Below are 16,324 nucleotides of genomic sequence, written 5' to 3'. Positions count from 1 at the left end.
AGCTGCACATAATGTAGTTGCCTTGCCTGCATCTTTCATGAAATCTTAATCTTTCTAGAAATTTCCCCATGGAAGGGTAGAATTTTTCTAGCTGAAGAAACATATGCAAGTATACTTTAATATCTGAAGTACTGCCACTGTGTTTGAACACTCTCCTCCCTCGCCCCCCTTCCCCTGTTTATAATTTCTGAGATTGTATTGCAGCTTTTCACAAGACCTATTCTTGCTTGGTTTCATTATAACAAGGCCATGTAGAGTACAGCCATAGGGATAACTGGATGCCCTGGCTTATGGTCTCAGCTCAATTCACTAAGTACTCTGTTAATAAGCAGTGTGTGGCTGCCTGTAGTAATAACATTTATAATCAGATCAAATAATCTTTTACAGTTGTAATGTATTCTCAGGAAAGTATTTAAATATAAGTTCCCTGGAGAGTTGCTAGGATAATGTTATAAATAAAAAGGGCTCATTCTAATAATACTGTTCGGTGTTCCTTTGTTGCCTACATAAATCTTGTTTTTTCCCCAACTGCTTCAAGAGAGCATTTTGTATAAGTAAAATATCGAGTTAACTTTGTACCTTTACATGCTTTATTCAAGGTTGAAATTTTGAAAATATTACTATTAACATGTATATTATGAAGTTGTGCGTTGATATTACCGTGTGTTTCTTGTCCCTTTTAATCTTGTGCTTGAGCTCAGGCACCTCTCAAAAGGTCAAGATGTTGATCTTGTCATCATAATGGCTCTTGGGAGAATGGGTGAAAAACTGTTAGACATTGAGGGCAATAGGATTTTTGGTGACTCCCCAAGGAACCTGTGAAAACTATTGTAATTTTCTCTCATCTTCATGCTATTTCACTAGACTGCCCTATGTGGCAGCAATACTTGTGGTGACAGCTCTGGTGGGTGTGATCTGGTTATTGTAAATGTATGTCAGTGGGGAGACAAAAAAGATGAACAAACATCCAAGTTCCCTACCAGACTGCAATGGAAGTGTCCTGGTTACCTCTTCTCCCTTCAGTGAATATCTTGGTGACTTGGGGTACCTCTTTTGCTGATGTCTGACAGTCAGACAATTCTGGATCTTTCCATATTACCTTGTGGTTGAGGGACTCATATCATGGATGCAGTGTATAGTGATATCAGCAGTCAATGCTTGAGAGTCGATAGTGATCAAAAACTTGAGGCGTTAATAGAGATCAAAAAGTTGTGTTACTGTAAAAGAATTATGAGAGTCTATTTAACCCTCTCTCGCTCCCTTCCTGCTCTTATCTGTACTAAATCCTGCAAGATCACTGAGAGTCTTTCCCACTTATCGTCTTAAAAAAGCCTTGGAAAAAAATGGTGGGTACTTTCATAGAGATATGAGAGACATAAAATGCACTGTAGAAATCTCATGTGTGGTTATAAGGCCTGCATTACTTCTGGGAACTTTGTTTCGGGGGGGGAACAACCCAAGAGGAAGAAAAAGAAAAACAAATTAGATTTTAAAAATTTTCCACTTCCATATAAGATACAAGCTTTATATTCTTTTATATGGATTTTATGTGTTAATTCATGGCTTGATTAAATTCTTCCTAGGGCCTGGTTCAGCCAAGCATAATTTCCTTAATTCTAAATATTTAAGCAGTCTTCCTGAAGTCAACTGGATTTAATTCTTTCATTAAAGATAAACTGTGTTTAATGCTTTGCTAAGCTGAGATAGAAAGTGCAGAATCAGACAGAAGAGGGCTGTCAAGGGATATGTAGTCTACCTTCATGTCTCACTGAAGGACTAACTCTACCTTAAACATGCCTGACACATCATTGTCCAACCTGTCTTTAAAAGATTCCAAGGATGAAGATCACAATATTCTCTGCAGCACACGTTGCCTGCCTTTCCCTGATGTCTAATACACAGCTTCCTTCCATCTATTTCATTCCACTGCTCCCTGTCCTATCCACTTTATATGTAAGAAAGGTTATTCTCTGTCCTTTATTGCAGCCTTTTACGTGTCTGAAAACTGTTACTATAGCTCACTTCAAGTCTTTCTTCGTAATTCCAGTTACGTAAACCTCTGGCTATTCTTTCTATTTGCCTGAAGTGGACCATGTATTTCTCAAAATGTCAGGTGTCCGTACTGGACATAGTACTCCACCTGAAACCTTAATGGGGATTATGTATTACATTCTGTAGACCATTCCTGCAGTCATGCATCTCAGGAAAGCTTTTGCTTTTTTGTGATTTCTCTTCAGTCTGTATTTGATCTATGGATCAGATGAACCATTCATTGTGCAGTCAACCAACAATTTGGACATTACCACTGACACGAGAGTGAAACACTGAGTTCCTAAGAAATGGTGCTGTTTTTTTTTTTTATTGGAGATGAAAGGACAGTAAAACCAGAAGTTGTGATAATGTTACTCACTACATAATTCATGACAAAAATTCTGTCTGGAATACTCCCATCCATTCCCCAAGACAAAAAAAAAAAAAAAACCAAAAAAAACCCCAACCAATATTTCCAATGTGTTTCTGGAACTTTTTTTTTTTTTTTGTGAGACACAATCTACAGCCAATTATAGATATAATTTGTTGAGACAAATTTTGTGGAAGTTTGTGGAAGATAAATTCTTTGAAATTGTAATAGATTCAGAAAGAAAAAAATCCCCTACAATCAATTAATCACAAATGTGTTTGGATCTAGGCAGTATCTCAGCATTTACCCTTCAAAGACCTCCTTAGTCCTTAACGTGTGCCCAAGAAGTATAAAGAAGGTGAAGCAGCGAGTGCAAGGAGATCTCTTGCTCCAAACTTTCAGCCACAACAGCAATAGAAAAGGAGAGTCCCTGGAAATTCTATCTGAATACACAAAAAAACTTTCTTTACTGTGAGGGTGGTGAAGCACTGGCACAGGTTGCCCAGAGAGGCTGTGGAGACCCCATCTGTGGAGAATTTTATTTTGGTTTTGCTTTGTAAGATGAGGCAAAAAGTCACTCTTCTGTTTAAAGCCGTGAACTTTTCATTGATTGATGCAATGAACAAGCTGTTACACTGAAAATGTTGTTTATGGTCAAGGAGGAGGCATATCAAGGAAGAAGTAAAGCCAGGAATCTATTGTTAGTTTAACTGAAATATGAAGAGTCTAATCAGTATTAATCCAGCTCTAATTGTTACAAAAATGAAGGAATAGTAATGCAGCTAGAGTACTGCTATGAAACTGTAACACACGCACACTCCTGCGTTTCATCCCTTTCCTTGCTGCTGTGCTCACCCTTCCAATGCTCCTCTGTGTTCTAGTGGTTTTACGCTGCTGGTGGTAGTGGGAGATGTTAGCACGAGCTGTCAGCATCTAGAGTCCTTTGCCAGGAAGAATATGATGTTCATGTGATTTCTTCTTTCTTCCTCTGGGTCCACTGGGGATCATTTCTATATGGTTTCTGAGACGCTTTTCTCTTTCTCCTCTGGTCCATATTACATCCAAATTTACTATACCTGGTGCCATCCCAATGTGTTATCTCTTTTGTTCCCTTTGTTACCCTGAACCCAGTTTTGTCCAGCTCTGGGTCCGCACTTTGTCTGACCATGGGCAAGTTTTTTGCAACTGTGCTCCTCTATGCCACATCCTGTGTGTCCACTTCTCAAGCCTCTGCTGTCCTACCAGGTCTGTATTTGTCAACACCTTGTCATCATGTTACCATTGTATATATCTCATTCCACACAGAGTAACTGTTTGCCATTGCTGTCTATATAAAACTATGATTGTACCACAAAGAGAAGCAAAAGTAGAACAAATCAGGTGTAGAGACCTGGTCAGTTGGAGAAATTGCTGTCACAGCTAAGAGAAGCAAAACAAAGCTACAGGCAGGTAAGTGAAAGTTCAGAGAGGGAAAACCTGACAATACTCAGTCCAAGGGTCTTGCAAATTACTGACAAAGTTTATGGTGTGTTACCGAGAATGGCAGTGCTGTATTACAGAGCCACATGACCGCCACGCTACTGGTCTCCAGGTCTGACCACACTGTTTAAGGTCCCTGGTGTACTGTTGTCAGTGGCAACTGTCTCCTCATGCATCAGTCCTGGGTCATCTTTGATTAACACCTGTTTCCCAGACACTACTTTTTGTTTAACAGCTACATTCTGGTGAGAGTTACTGTGTCTCTGGAAAACCTTTCTTCAGCTGTCCCTCCAAACAAAGTATCAACTTGATGAGATAAAGGACACTTTAGTCTAATAGTGGTACTTTTCCAGCTCTCTTTTCCAAATTGCTATTTATTCATCCATTTAATTCATAGTTGGAGCAAAACTGTTACTGTTAGCCCTAGGGTCTTACCTGCTTACCAGTTATTGGATGCTCCTTTCCCCCCCATCATTATTTTTGGCATTTTTCTGCCCATTGGCTGGTCTACTTGTATTCAATGTAAAACAAATAAATACCCCATTTGCCTCCAGCCGAATAGACCATTCATCTTGTGATGCAGCACTGTCTACTGCTCCTGCAAACAATCTCTCTGCTGTTGTTTTCAGGCTTTTTGTGATAATCTATTTGTGTGTGCCCAGAGACACTTGTAGGGAGATGAGATTCTGCTAGTTCCTGCATCTTGTGCCAGCCTAGTCTCAGTCTGCAGTATCTATTGCAGAAAAAAGAACCACACACTGTTTCCTGTCTTATGAGGTCTGGATACCTTTTTGTCTCAAATCTTTCCAGTAGTTGGGCTCATTTTCAAAATGCCAAAGCCTTGTGCTCCTCAGCATAGACCTATCACTGATATGCAAGACTTCATCGGCATATGAAATAATCATTGTTTTATCGAAAGTTCGTTTGGGTTCTGTGATGTCTCCCTCTGCTGCCAACACCCTCCATCCTTCAAGTGTGCTAGAACTCTGCGATTCCTTAATGTCTTATTGTGGTTTTAGCACTACAGTTTGAAAGACAGGTTTTTCAGTCTTCTGTCATTTGCAAATGTTTTTTCTTACTTGGCCTCTTCTTGTATTACTTTAACAAAACAATTGCTTTCTGCATGTCCAATACAGCATGTTTCTCCCACCCCATTGTTCCAGAAAGGCTATTCTATAATTCATTTCAATCCAGACAGCTTATGCTGTCCAATGATCAGCCAGTACAAAGTAGTCCAGCAGAGATCTAGCTCTGCTGCCATCATGCCCTACATTTTCCTGAGTGGAGAGATGTGGCCAGAGCCTCTTCAGAACACAGCAGCTGGTTATAAGCTGCTTCTGGAAGAGTCATCTAGAAATACATTCTTCCACCCTTTCCAGATTAGAAACCAGAGGAGATAGACATATTTAGTCTGGCTTTTCTTCTGCTACTATATTATTCCAATTGATGCAGACTTACACTTTTATCCCATTTCTTAAAAAAAAAAATAAAAATAGCCTAATATAACTGCTATTTCTACTCAGCTATTTTTCAACATCTCTTCTTCTGTTCCTTCTTACTCCTAATTTTAAATGCTTGCCAAAGGAAGTTGAAATTGATTGAGATGTGGAGATCTCTGAGAGGAAAGAAATCCAAATACAATGCCCCTATCTCAGGTAAAGGCATGCAAAGCTCAGTTCTCCCTGGAGGCAGCAGCCAGCTGGCCAGTAATCCTGGTTGCATACAGCAGCAACCAGACAGCACACCAATAGCTCCATGTCAGCTACAGCACGTGCTGCCTCTAGTCCACTCAAGAGGGAGAAAAGAGGAATGGGAGGAAGCTGAGGGATAGTGGAGGATGGGAAAGGTGGGAGTGTATGAGGAGAGATTAGTGGAGATGACACAGAAAGATCTAGACTGTTTGACTTCATTTGTGTGGCTCTCGAAACTGCCTGACCAAACTGGGGTGCAAGGAGACTGCAGCATGCTGCACAGCTGCAGTTATGGTATTGGACAAGGAGGGCAGGTTCTGGCAGCGCTCTGAAAACCTTTTTTTACCCATCTGTAATGACTGCCTCAGACTGGGGTTTGAATAGAGACTGTGGTGTTAGATTGCTGTCTCTGTCCTGTGTGTTACGATTTCGCTAGGGAACATTGTGCTGCTTTCCCTGGAACACTTCTGTGATTGAGAGACAGCAATTGTTGGCCTTGAGCTTGATTCTTGAACAACTCTGTACCACAGCAACCACTGTTTGCAAGAAGAGATCATGCATGTTGCGGAACCATTTCTGCCAAAACATGCTTGCAACCTTTTAAGGTACAGATCTAAGACAAATAAATGTTTCTGACACAAAGGGCCCATTGGACACTATTCAGAATTCATTAAATGGGTGGGTATGGGGACCTGCACTTTATCCATATTTGAAAGGGAATCATGAGAATATAGTGCCATTCAGCAGCCTGCTTTGCACCATGATCACTGGGAAAGGAAATTTTCTAAGTACAGAAGAATACAGTGTTAGAAACACATTAAACAAGGGTGTAGAGTATATTGTTGTATGCCTTTTTGTTCCCCTTGCCAAATTTCCTGGGTAAATAATAATAAAATTACTTGGACAGTATGCTGCTAGATGAAGTGTAGATAACATGCAACTTGGTTAGTTCATGCAATGTAAGTATAGCTCTCAACAGATATTTTAGTGGCTAGCACTCTACATACTTATTTGTCAACTAAATGCCAGCTGCAGCAAATTTGATTCATGTTAATTCATGAACTAACTGTAAAAATGCCAGCACACATAGCATAATGCCATTTATCATGTTTCTTGTTAAATTGGACATTGCTAAATTGGACTAATTGATGCAAATGTTTTCTATTTGCGCCTTGTAGAGTTTGTTTCATTGGGTTGCCACCTAGGCATTATTAGAGTGAAATAAACCAGAAAAATCTCTTAATTGCCCTCTGTGCCAGGACATTCAGGACCCAGGTTCATCCTCATCCTATGTCTTGTTCAGGGTTAATTTTGGTCTATAGGGGAATCAAGACAGGCCATAAATTGTATTCACTCCCAGAGCAACATAGATTCCCTGACCTGGGTGTGGATTGTCACAGCATGGATGGACTGAGAACTTCAGTTCCACTTTGGTTTGGGAATAGAGAGGTGACAGATAGTGCCTCTTTCATCTACTTACATTTCTTGGGAAGCCCAGCTTAATGTCAATCAATGGATCCCCACACTTGCCTTACCTAGCATTTGGGATTACGTATTCAATAAAAAATCCAGAAAAATAAGTTCTTCCTGTTGCGAAAGAGACCATCTTGCCAGATATGTCTGAGCCAGCCAGCTGCTTTTGGAGGTTAAAAGCGCTTGGTACCTTCACTGTACCCTCCTTATAGCTGATGAGAAGTATCAACTCTAATATGGACTCATGCAAAGTATGTTTCTTATTGCTTGGGTAAAAAGGTTAGATTTGACTCTGAGGAATGATTTTTAAAGGTTACTTTAATGTCAAATTAATGACTTTGATTTCCTAGTAATACAATTTTCAGTGTTTGGCAGATTCTTTTAGTTAAAATAACCATTGGGTGACATTTTAAAAGCAATCTGCTGTTCTGGCTAGCTGAGACTTTGAAGCATAATGATTAAAAAGGGAAGGTCACAAAAGCATAACTGAAACAGCTGCCCTTGATATTACACTCTGAAGTACAATTTCTCTCCCTGGACATTTTCTGCTTGCATACTTATCCATATCCATATCCATATATTAAGCACTATGCCACTTCAGCAGTTGCAGCCGCTGACTCAGAAATGGATGCCCGCCTTGTGCTAGACATATGCACACACTTATCACCTTTCCCTGCTCCTGGAAAGTTTCACATGTAAATTCAGAAGGGCTAGGAAGAAGCACGAGGAGAAATGGAGAGTGAATGGCTTGCATAAGGCCACGCAACAGATCAGTAGCTGAATTTGGATTACAGCCCAGACCTCTTACACCTCTATCCAGTGTGCTAACTACTCGACCCCTTGCCAGACTGATAAGAATGCATTTTAGTCACCACTGAATTAGAAAAAATATTTGCTGTCTTAAACAACCCTATGATGGTACAGTTGTTAATAGTGTCACTTCCGTTACATTTTTCAAAACAAAGGGTTGATTTCCTAGTTTTTTTAAGTTGTGCCTAGTTTTGAAGACTGGAAGAGGTATGCACCAGCATACCTTATCACAGTCTTGTGGTCTGAAATGTCATTGCTGGGACTTAGTTTATCATAGGAGCTGCAAGGATGCACAGCCCTCCTTTCTGAAAGTGTCCATTCACACAGTCCCCAGTTTATAGAATTTGCATCCCAAATACAGAAACCAGAGCAAAACTTTCCCTCTTTTCTTTGAAGAGATAATTGTCTGCTTAATAAGCTTACTGAAACAATGAACAATTGCTCATTGTTCTTTATCTTACATCCTTAAATGGATTGCTTCCATTTTTTTATCTCCTGCTTAGGAACACTGAAAAACATCTTTGTTTACCTTTTAGTATCTTTTGATCCACTCTCTATGGTAGATACTTTGAATTGCCAGTGATTTCCTGGGGCAGGAAAATAAAATCTTACCACTATCCAGCTTGCTTTTCTAGACATGCTACGGCACAGGCAGATTTACAACACAGCTTCTGTGGGCTTTGTATGTGCTTGATCTGCATGTGCAATCTCTCAGTTTGTACCCTCATATATCAGATCAATGTGCCTGCACAAACATGAGAGTGGGGCTCATTAGCTTTACTGCTGGATGCCAGCTTGATTGTTGAAAACTGGTCCAGAATGTACCCTGTGTGAGATTTGCTATTTAATAAATAATTGTAGGGTGATAATAAAAAGGTCTGCACCAAAGATTTCTTTTTTAAAGCTTCCAGTTCTTTTCCTCCTCTGCTTATCCATTGCAGAGACAGGGAAGTAAGGCAGAAACTACAGTCATTTTCCCTCTGGCCTTTGAAGGGAGATTGATCTCCTAAATGCATTTCTCAAGTGATATGGAGCAACTCTAATCTAATGTTCTTAAGAGGTCAACATTACTCAGCTCGGGAGGAAAATAGACTTATATTCTTTTTTTTTTTCGCACAGTCCAAGTGATTATCAAATCAATGGACACATCTCCCAGAATATGTCAAAAGCTAGGAACAATGGAAATGAAATGCCTCCTTCTGTGCTGCTTTCATCAGCTTTTCTAGTCATTTGTAGCTACATGCTTTCCCCCAATTCAGCACATGTAATACCCTGATTTGCAGACTTGACATTACACAGGCCTTCCCAAGAGAAAAAAGGTTTGCTGTTTCCCCACATCCCTATGAATCTCTTGTTAGAACAGCCCCATTTTGACATCTCTTGCCCTGCCAAATCTTATTGGAAGTTGGTATCAGTATGTCCAGCTCAGGCAGTCTGTTCTTTTGTCTGCAGGAAGATGCTTGGCAACAGTGCCATCTGATCCCTTACTGAACACACTGAGTGATATATGCCATATATCCAGGCCGATTAGCCTCGATGTGTTTTCTGTTAAACAGGTCTTCTGTTGCAAGGAAATATCTTTAGACTTCCTGTCAGGCAGCAGCCCAGAACTATCTGTATTGTGAAGGATGCATGTCTTTGTCCTTGCTGTTTATTTTGCCTTAGTCATGACTGTGGTCCTCAGGTCCAGTTAAATATTCCCAGCAGGTATGTACAGGCTATTCACAACCACAACAGCCCTAAGATACCTGGTAATGCATGTGTTGCAAGTACTTAAGAACTCTTGCTCCTGGGCTAGAACTGAAGAGCATCTTGTCTTGGAGCTGAGCAGCAAAGGAAAAGGAAAACAAGGAATATCTATGTCTCTTCTGCCAGAGAGCAGACCATTACCAGGCAACATTTCCCATAACATACTGCAGGCATGGAATGAGGGCTGTGTAGCATAAGGATGGTCTGGCATGAAGCTGGATCTGACTGAAGCTGGAACCAGTTGCGAGAGTTAGCTTTCTGGGACCTGTGCTACAGAGCGCAACCTTGGAAAGGAGCTGCCTGTTCTGTCCAGGTCTGCCAACATCTACAGCTGCACCTCTCTCATCTCCTGTCATAGTCTGCAGGTGGAATAAGCACCGCTCTCTAGAAGTGCTGTGATTCAGCTCATATTAACAAAGACAATCAAAACAGGTCAGAATAGTCATGAACGTTTCTGCCTGATGGATCTTGTCATGGATCTTCTTAATAAGGAAAATGTTTGTAGAATCTTACTCTGCATATTGCTTCTGAAAAAATCTTTTTCTGGACTCTAAATAGGCTTTTTAACTTTTTTAAAGTTGCTGAAATGGCTTGCATCTCTAGGAACCAGTCTTGTAGCATCATTGCTGTTTCTGCTAAACCTTAAGCAGCAACAGTACTGCTTTCTTCCATGCATTAGCAGTACATTTATACCTGTGTCTTGCTGACATGAGTCTGGGGTGAATTTTGGCCCAGAGATCAAGAATGGATTGTCACAATTGGTTAGTTATGTATATTCTTTTAGCACCTAGTGCTACCAGACAGGTAATCTCATCTCATCTCATCTCTTTGCTACAAGTACTTGTGTTGAACAGAAAGACATAACTGCATTTGAAGAAAAGACAGCACTAGTAGGTGCAGATGGATGTGGCATCACAGGAAGCAGTGGGAAATTTTTATTAGCATATTAAAGAGTTATTATGACTCACATTGTTCTGTAACCTGTGGGAAGTTTTAAAGGAGGGGTTTGTAGGAGAACAAGGGGATATTAGGATGTGTGTAAGGAACTATATTGGGTGTAAGGGGCTGAGGTTCCTTATGGAAAATTGTTTTTACAGGAAGGGACCCTGATGCTTTAGGCATGACTCATGCCATGGCATGGAAGAGGCTTTTAAACAGAGGCAAGCACCTTGATTCTGAGCATGACAGAAAGCAATGAAGTGAGCTGGTGACAGCTTCTGCAACAGAGGAATTATTACTCTGGTCCATGGCAGCTGATGATCTGGATCTGTGCATGACACTGCAAACTATCTGTTTGGAGACATTCCCTTCCTTCCAGTGCTGTATGCAGAAGGTGTAAGCACAAAACCACACCAGATTTTGTAATTGTTTGCAGTTCTGTGACCATTGGAGGGTTGGGGTAGAGAGGAAGTATGACAACAAGTTGCATAGCTTCTGAAGACAGAGTTTTCATTCTCTTTCACACTGGACTCCCCTGTCTGTGTTGTATTTGGTGTCTCAGTAGACCTGCCAGTAGAAGGGTTAAATTCTGATCTAGCAGGCTGTCAGGTCAAACCAAAGAAGTACAGCTTGAGTTGCAAAAGGCAGAGCAGACTCCAGAAGAAGCATCTTAGGATAATCTGTACTACCTTTCTGAAGTCAAAGATAAGCATGATAATGCCTGTGGAGGAAAACACCCATACCAGAAAATGAGAAAGGAAACAAAAATGCATCTGTTTTTCCGGAGTTGTGAAATTGAAGTAGAATTCAATTGGCTAAAATATGTATTTATCAAGGAAAATACAAAGAACATTTCTTGCAGCTCGCAAAAGTCTGTCCTGTGGTTTGAATAAACCCAGTGAACTGATGTCCAGAGTCATCTCTGCATGTGACTTTGAAATCATTCTTGTTTTCCCCAGTTTGCAAGTGTTCAGCTTGCCAGATTCTTGTGTTCTGAGAATACTGAAGCAGTATTATTGAGTGGCTCCAGAAATAGCGCTAGTTTGAGGTACTGAAATGCCAACAGTTATTATAAGATAAATCAATCTGTTACACGGTATTTCCTGAAAGCGCCTGACTACTCTCTTGCACGTTGATACCAGATGCAACTCAGCATTAAGAATCAAGAATGAATACCGAGCATGAATATTTTTCTTCAAGGATGCAAACTCTTTAACTATAGCAGTGCTTGGAACCTCAGCATTCCACAACGGGGTTGTCTCTGCCCTGTGTTAGAGGGGAGAGTACTTCTTTTTGACTGTGAGCAGACAGCATTGCAAGATGGTGTTTAGAGTGTGCTTTGAGTTTCCATTTGTTCTGCACCTTTTGATTCTCTTTGCAGTACCATTAGAGTCAAACCATATGAGTTAATAAATGGAGGATGAAGGAGTTCAGCAAGTCTATTTATCCTGTAATGCAGGAAAGAGGGTTTAGCCAAGTTCATGTGACTATGTGCCAGTACTTCTTTCAAGTGTATTCATGCTCATGTCTGTGTGTTCAGCTTTTCCAATCAAGAACAGGTAAGTCTTTCAGCAATATTCGCATTTCCTACAGTCTTTTGTACTTTGGGATATTTATTTATTTTCATTTCTGTATTGTCCATTATTGGTTCTAAGTGGAACATTTCTGCCCTGCCAGTGAAACCTCTCTTAACAGAGAGTTGGGCAAGGAACAGCAACAGTCTTCAGCTTTCAGTCCTGGGCCTGCTTCTGCAGTCTGAACTATATGCCATCAGACTGGCCACCCAGAACACAACTCTGCTAGCTAACATAGAAATGCTGCAATGTGAAGGTGAATAGGAAGTGAGCAAGGAGGAGAAGAAGAGAGTCAAAGTGAGGTAGAAAAAAATTCTAAGTGAGAGATTGTTTGTGTCTGGCCAGGTGTTACTGGTTTAAAATCAGTCTGCTGCCCCAGTCCAGCTCCCTGTATGACATGGGTCATACAACTCCACATACTGTTTGCTATGCCTCCAGTACAGCATGGAAAGCTATTCAGTGCTGAAAAGATTTGCCAGGAACTACTCCCCATCAGAGAGAAGGGAAAATGTGGGGCTAAATACAGTACAGGTCCCACTGTCATGTTAGAGTTAATTCTTAAACACAGATTTCAATTTGTCAAAATTGAAATCAAAGCAGTAGTATTCTGCTTTTTGGGTTTTTCATTAAAACAATTAAGATCTGCTTCAGGAAAGCAATGTCCTTGAAGTCAAATGGGATACTAAGCTCTGCCAGAAACTCTTTTTTCATTGCTGTCCTTTAGTCTGCACAGACTGCAGTGCTGTGGTAGGAGAGCGTCGCACTGCAGTGCACGGTCATCAGCTCTCAATGCAGTCTTTGAAGGCTGCAGTATAAGACTGCAATGCTACACTGCAGAGCTGCTGAGCTTTTGAAAAACTGCAGTTAGATCTGGTTGAACAAGCAAAGTGTTCACTTGGGGGATTAAGCCTGTTTTGCCGTCTGTGAGCAGATTGTGTTCTTTGCAAATATTTCTGTAAGAGCCAGAGGACTTGAAGGAAAATCAATCCTCTGTTTCCTTGTCAGGTGGGAAAAAAAGAGACTAGCTGTAGCAGCCTTCTTATATACAACTGACTACTACCCCTGAGCAGTTTGCTTGCTGCATTTTTTGCAAAAACAGTGCAAAAACTCCCTAGGTTTACATGTTGTGGTTCTCTACAGTATTGGTGAAAGAGAGACCAGCAGCAGCATAGAATAGGAAGCTGACACAGCGTAAGAAATTCCTGCTCAATAGGAGTGCTGAGGGTTTTTTATTAGAATGACCTGGCTTTCATCAGGAAAATCCAACAGGAATCTGCAAGTTTTGCCTGCATTTTTCTCAAGGCTAGGTAGGGCTGGTGCTGTGAGCTTGTGATGATGAATAGCTGGTTTAGCAGGATGAGGAGCAGCATAGTTGTCTTTCTGTGGTGACCCAACTCTGTCCTTTTTTCCACAAACTCTTGACCACTAGTGGTGGTTCTGATGGGTGAAAACTGGCACCTCCAAACCAGTTGTTGATCAGAACTACTTGATGGCAATAAGGCTCTGTGAGGATGTTTAGACTGGGGGTATATGAGAAGGGAAAGACCACTGCTGCAAGAAATTCTTTGAATACCTGTTAATTGCTCTTGTCAGCAATGTCACAGGATATTGCTCTTGTAGCATCTTTCTATGGTCCTGTTCTCTGAAAGCCAGTTCTGTGCTAAGCAGAAATCACTGTAAGGCAGTGTTTTATGAGATAAGGTAACCTGGCTTTGGGTTGGCCTCAGGTATTTACTGTCAGTGTGCTTCTAATGGAAGATAGCACAAAGTATTTTGATATATTTGGACACCTACATTTAAAAACAGCAGGGTCTCTGCCTCTCTGAGAGCAGCAGAGATGGTTCTGTTTTACCCTCTGTCCTGGTTCCAGCAGGCATGGGGTTAATTTCCCCAAAGATCCGGCAGGGGACACAGGTACTCCATGCCATGTGAGCCATGCCCGGGCTATAGGGGGAGCTGGCCGGGAGAGGGGGCACGAAGTGGTAGCTCGGAGTGGGCTGGGGCGGTCCAGGTCCGGTGGGTCAGCGGTGGTACCGTAATCGTGTTTGTACATTCCTCTGTTGGTGTTACTGTTGTTTTTCACTTTCCTTTTGCTGTTCTGTTATACTGCCTTTATCTCAATCCATGAGTTTTGCCTTTTTCTTCCACTTTTCCCTTACAGCTATGGGGGTTGAGCAAGTGGCTTCATGGTTCCTTGTTGCCAACCGAGGCCAAAACTACAACACCCTCCAACAAGCAAATTTATCATTCAGCCTTCTTCTGTTGTAGCCCCCACAAGTAATGTGGTGTGGCTAGACAATGACTCCTGTCACATATAAGTATTCAGATGCAAATAAGCCAAATCAGATGCAGATGTGCCCCATTTATGCATGAGTATGGATAATTGTGTAAAGCAAGCTCTTCCTCAAATGGTCATACAATGAAAGAGTCTTGCTATGTAAATGAAAGAAATAGTAAACACGAGGCTGCCTGTGTTTCTTGGCAGAGTAGGGGTCTTGGAACTCGATGATCTTCAAGGTCCCTTCCAACCTGAACCATTCTATGATTCTATGATTCTCCTAGGAAAAAGGTTTGTAGCAGTCCCTGTAAACTGCAGGTCTTGCTAAGAACCAGAGGTTTGGGGCTGCTGAAGATGGAAACTGTGTATCTGAGAGGGCAGGATGATGGGGCACATACCTTGTTTTTGTAAACTCTCTGATAAGGCCAGTTTGTTAACTACAAAAGAGATCTAAGAGATCTAAGTCCTGATGCTCCCAAAACACAGAGACTTTGCTTTATTCTGGCCAGGGTGCATGGTGGAATATTTCCACAAATCATGCACACCAAATGCTGGTTTTCTCATCATATTTATACAGAAAAGTTACAAGGTAGCACACTCCCAGTAAAAATGACAGGTTATAATTTACATATTATTATAATATTTACTATGTCATTCTCCTCAGTTACTGTGCCTGCACAAGGGAAGGGTCTTCACCTGGTCTTCTTGGCCCATGGGTGTGATTTTTAGTATTATAATCAAGGTAGTTCAGTTTAGGACACCCAGAATTTTCACTTTTCTGCCTAATTGACTAGGCCTTTCAAAACATGGTAGCTTAGTAGCATCCTCAAGGTTCCTATGCTCCAGGATGTTTCTCTCATGATTCAAGGAAGGAATCCTTGTTATCCATGAGAATGTCTCGGAAAGTACCTCTACTAATTATCCCAGATACTTGTGAAAGAACATTCCTGGGGCCAAGTGTCTGACCAAGTACATAACAAAATGGTCATACATAAGACCCTGCATCAGAGGTTCAACTAATGTCAATAGTTAACAGGCGTAACTAACTTTTATGCCAACAATCTTAGAGTTAACAACTTTAATGCTAATGAAAATGGTTAAAATTCTAACTACAAGACAAGTTTGTAAGGCAGGTCCTGTGGCAGATAGGTGTTTGATTAGACACAGAAAGGCTGTTCTCAAGTTCTGTTTTTTCCTGAGTTAGGTAGTAGCAGGAAGCATTACATGTTGGTAAGACCAGAATCATCCAAGAAATAGACAGACCCCTCCTGAATACTATGAACAAATAACCACCTGCCTCTTGGATGCCTTCTCCTGGTAGGGAATGAGAAGAACCTTTTAGTGCCTTGCCCATTCTGTTTACACCATGCCTTTGATGAACTTTATGCACAATAAGTTCAGAGGATGGGAGACAAGCTCTGACTGCAGAGGATGATTTCTCCTCTCAAGTCTGCAGAAAAAAGCTTTCTCAAGAAACCTGTTTTTAAAACACCCACTGCTTTTCAAGCTAATAAGAGCCAGTCTAGCACTTCTAACACAATGGACAGCACAAAATAAGATGTAGGTGCAGCTTCAGTCCAGCACTTCTATTGTTCAATTACTGTTCACATAACACATTTGGAAGGGATCGTCCCTCTGTTTGGCCATTAAATCTTTCCAAAATGTTTCATCTGTGATCCATCAGTTGCTAAGGAGATAAAAAAAGTAGAGCATTACCTTGTTGGTGTGCTTGCTTTTGTTAAAAAAATTCACATAGGCCTAAATGTCCTAAAAGACAAAAGAGGCTACCATTGGTGACAAGTATGTTTGGATGCCTTTACAGTGTTTCACATTGCCAGGAATATCTTGATGTTCTTCTAGTACATTCAAGAGACAGAGTTTGTGCTGCAAATGTTGCCTTTTTTTTAGAGTGATGGGAAAGATAGAGCAA

The sequence above is a fragment of the Vanellus vanellus genome (genome assembly GCF_965231255.1).
Source record: "Vanellus vanellus genome assembly, chromosome: Z".
NCBI lineage: Eukaryota > Metazoa > Chordata > Aves > Charadriiformes > Charadriidae > Vanellus > Vanellus vanellus.
This window is presented reverse-complemented; position numbering follows the sequence as displayed.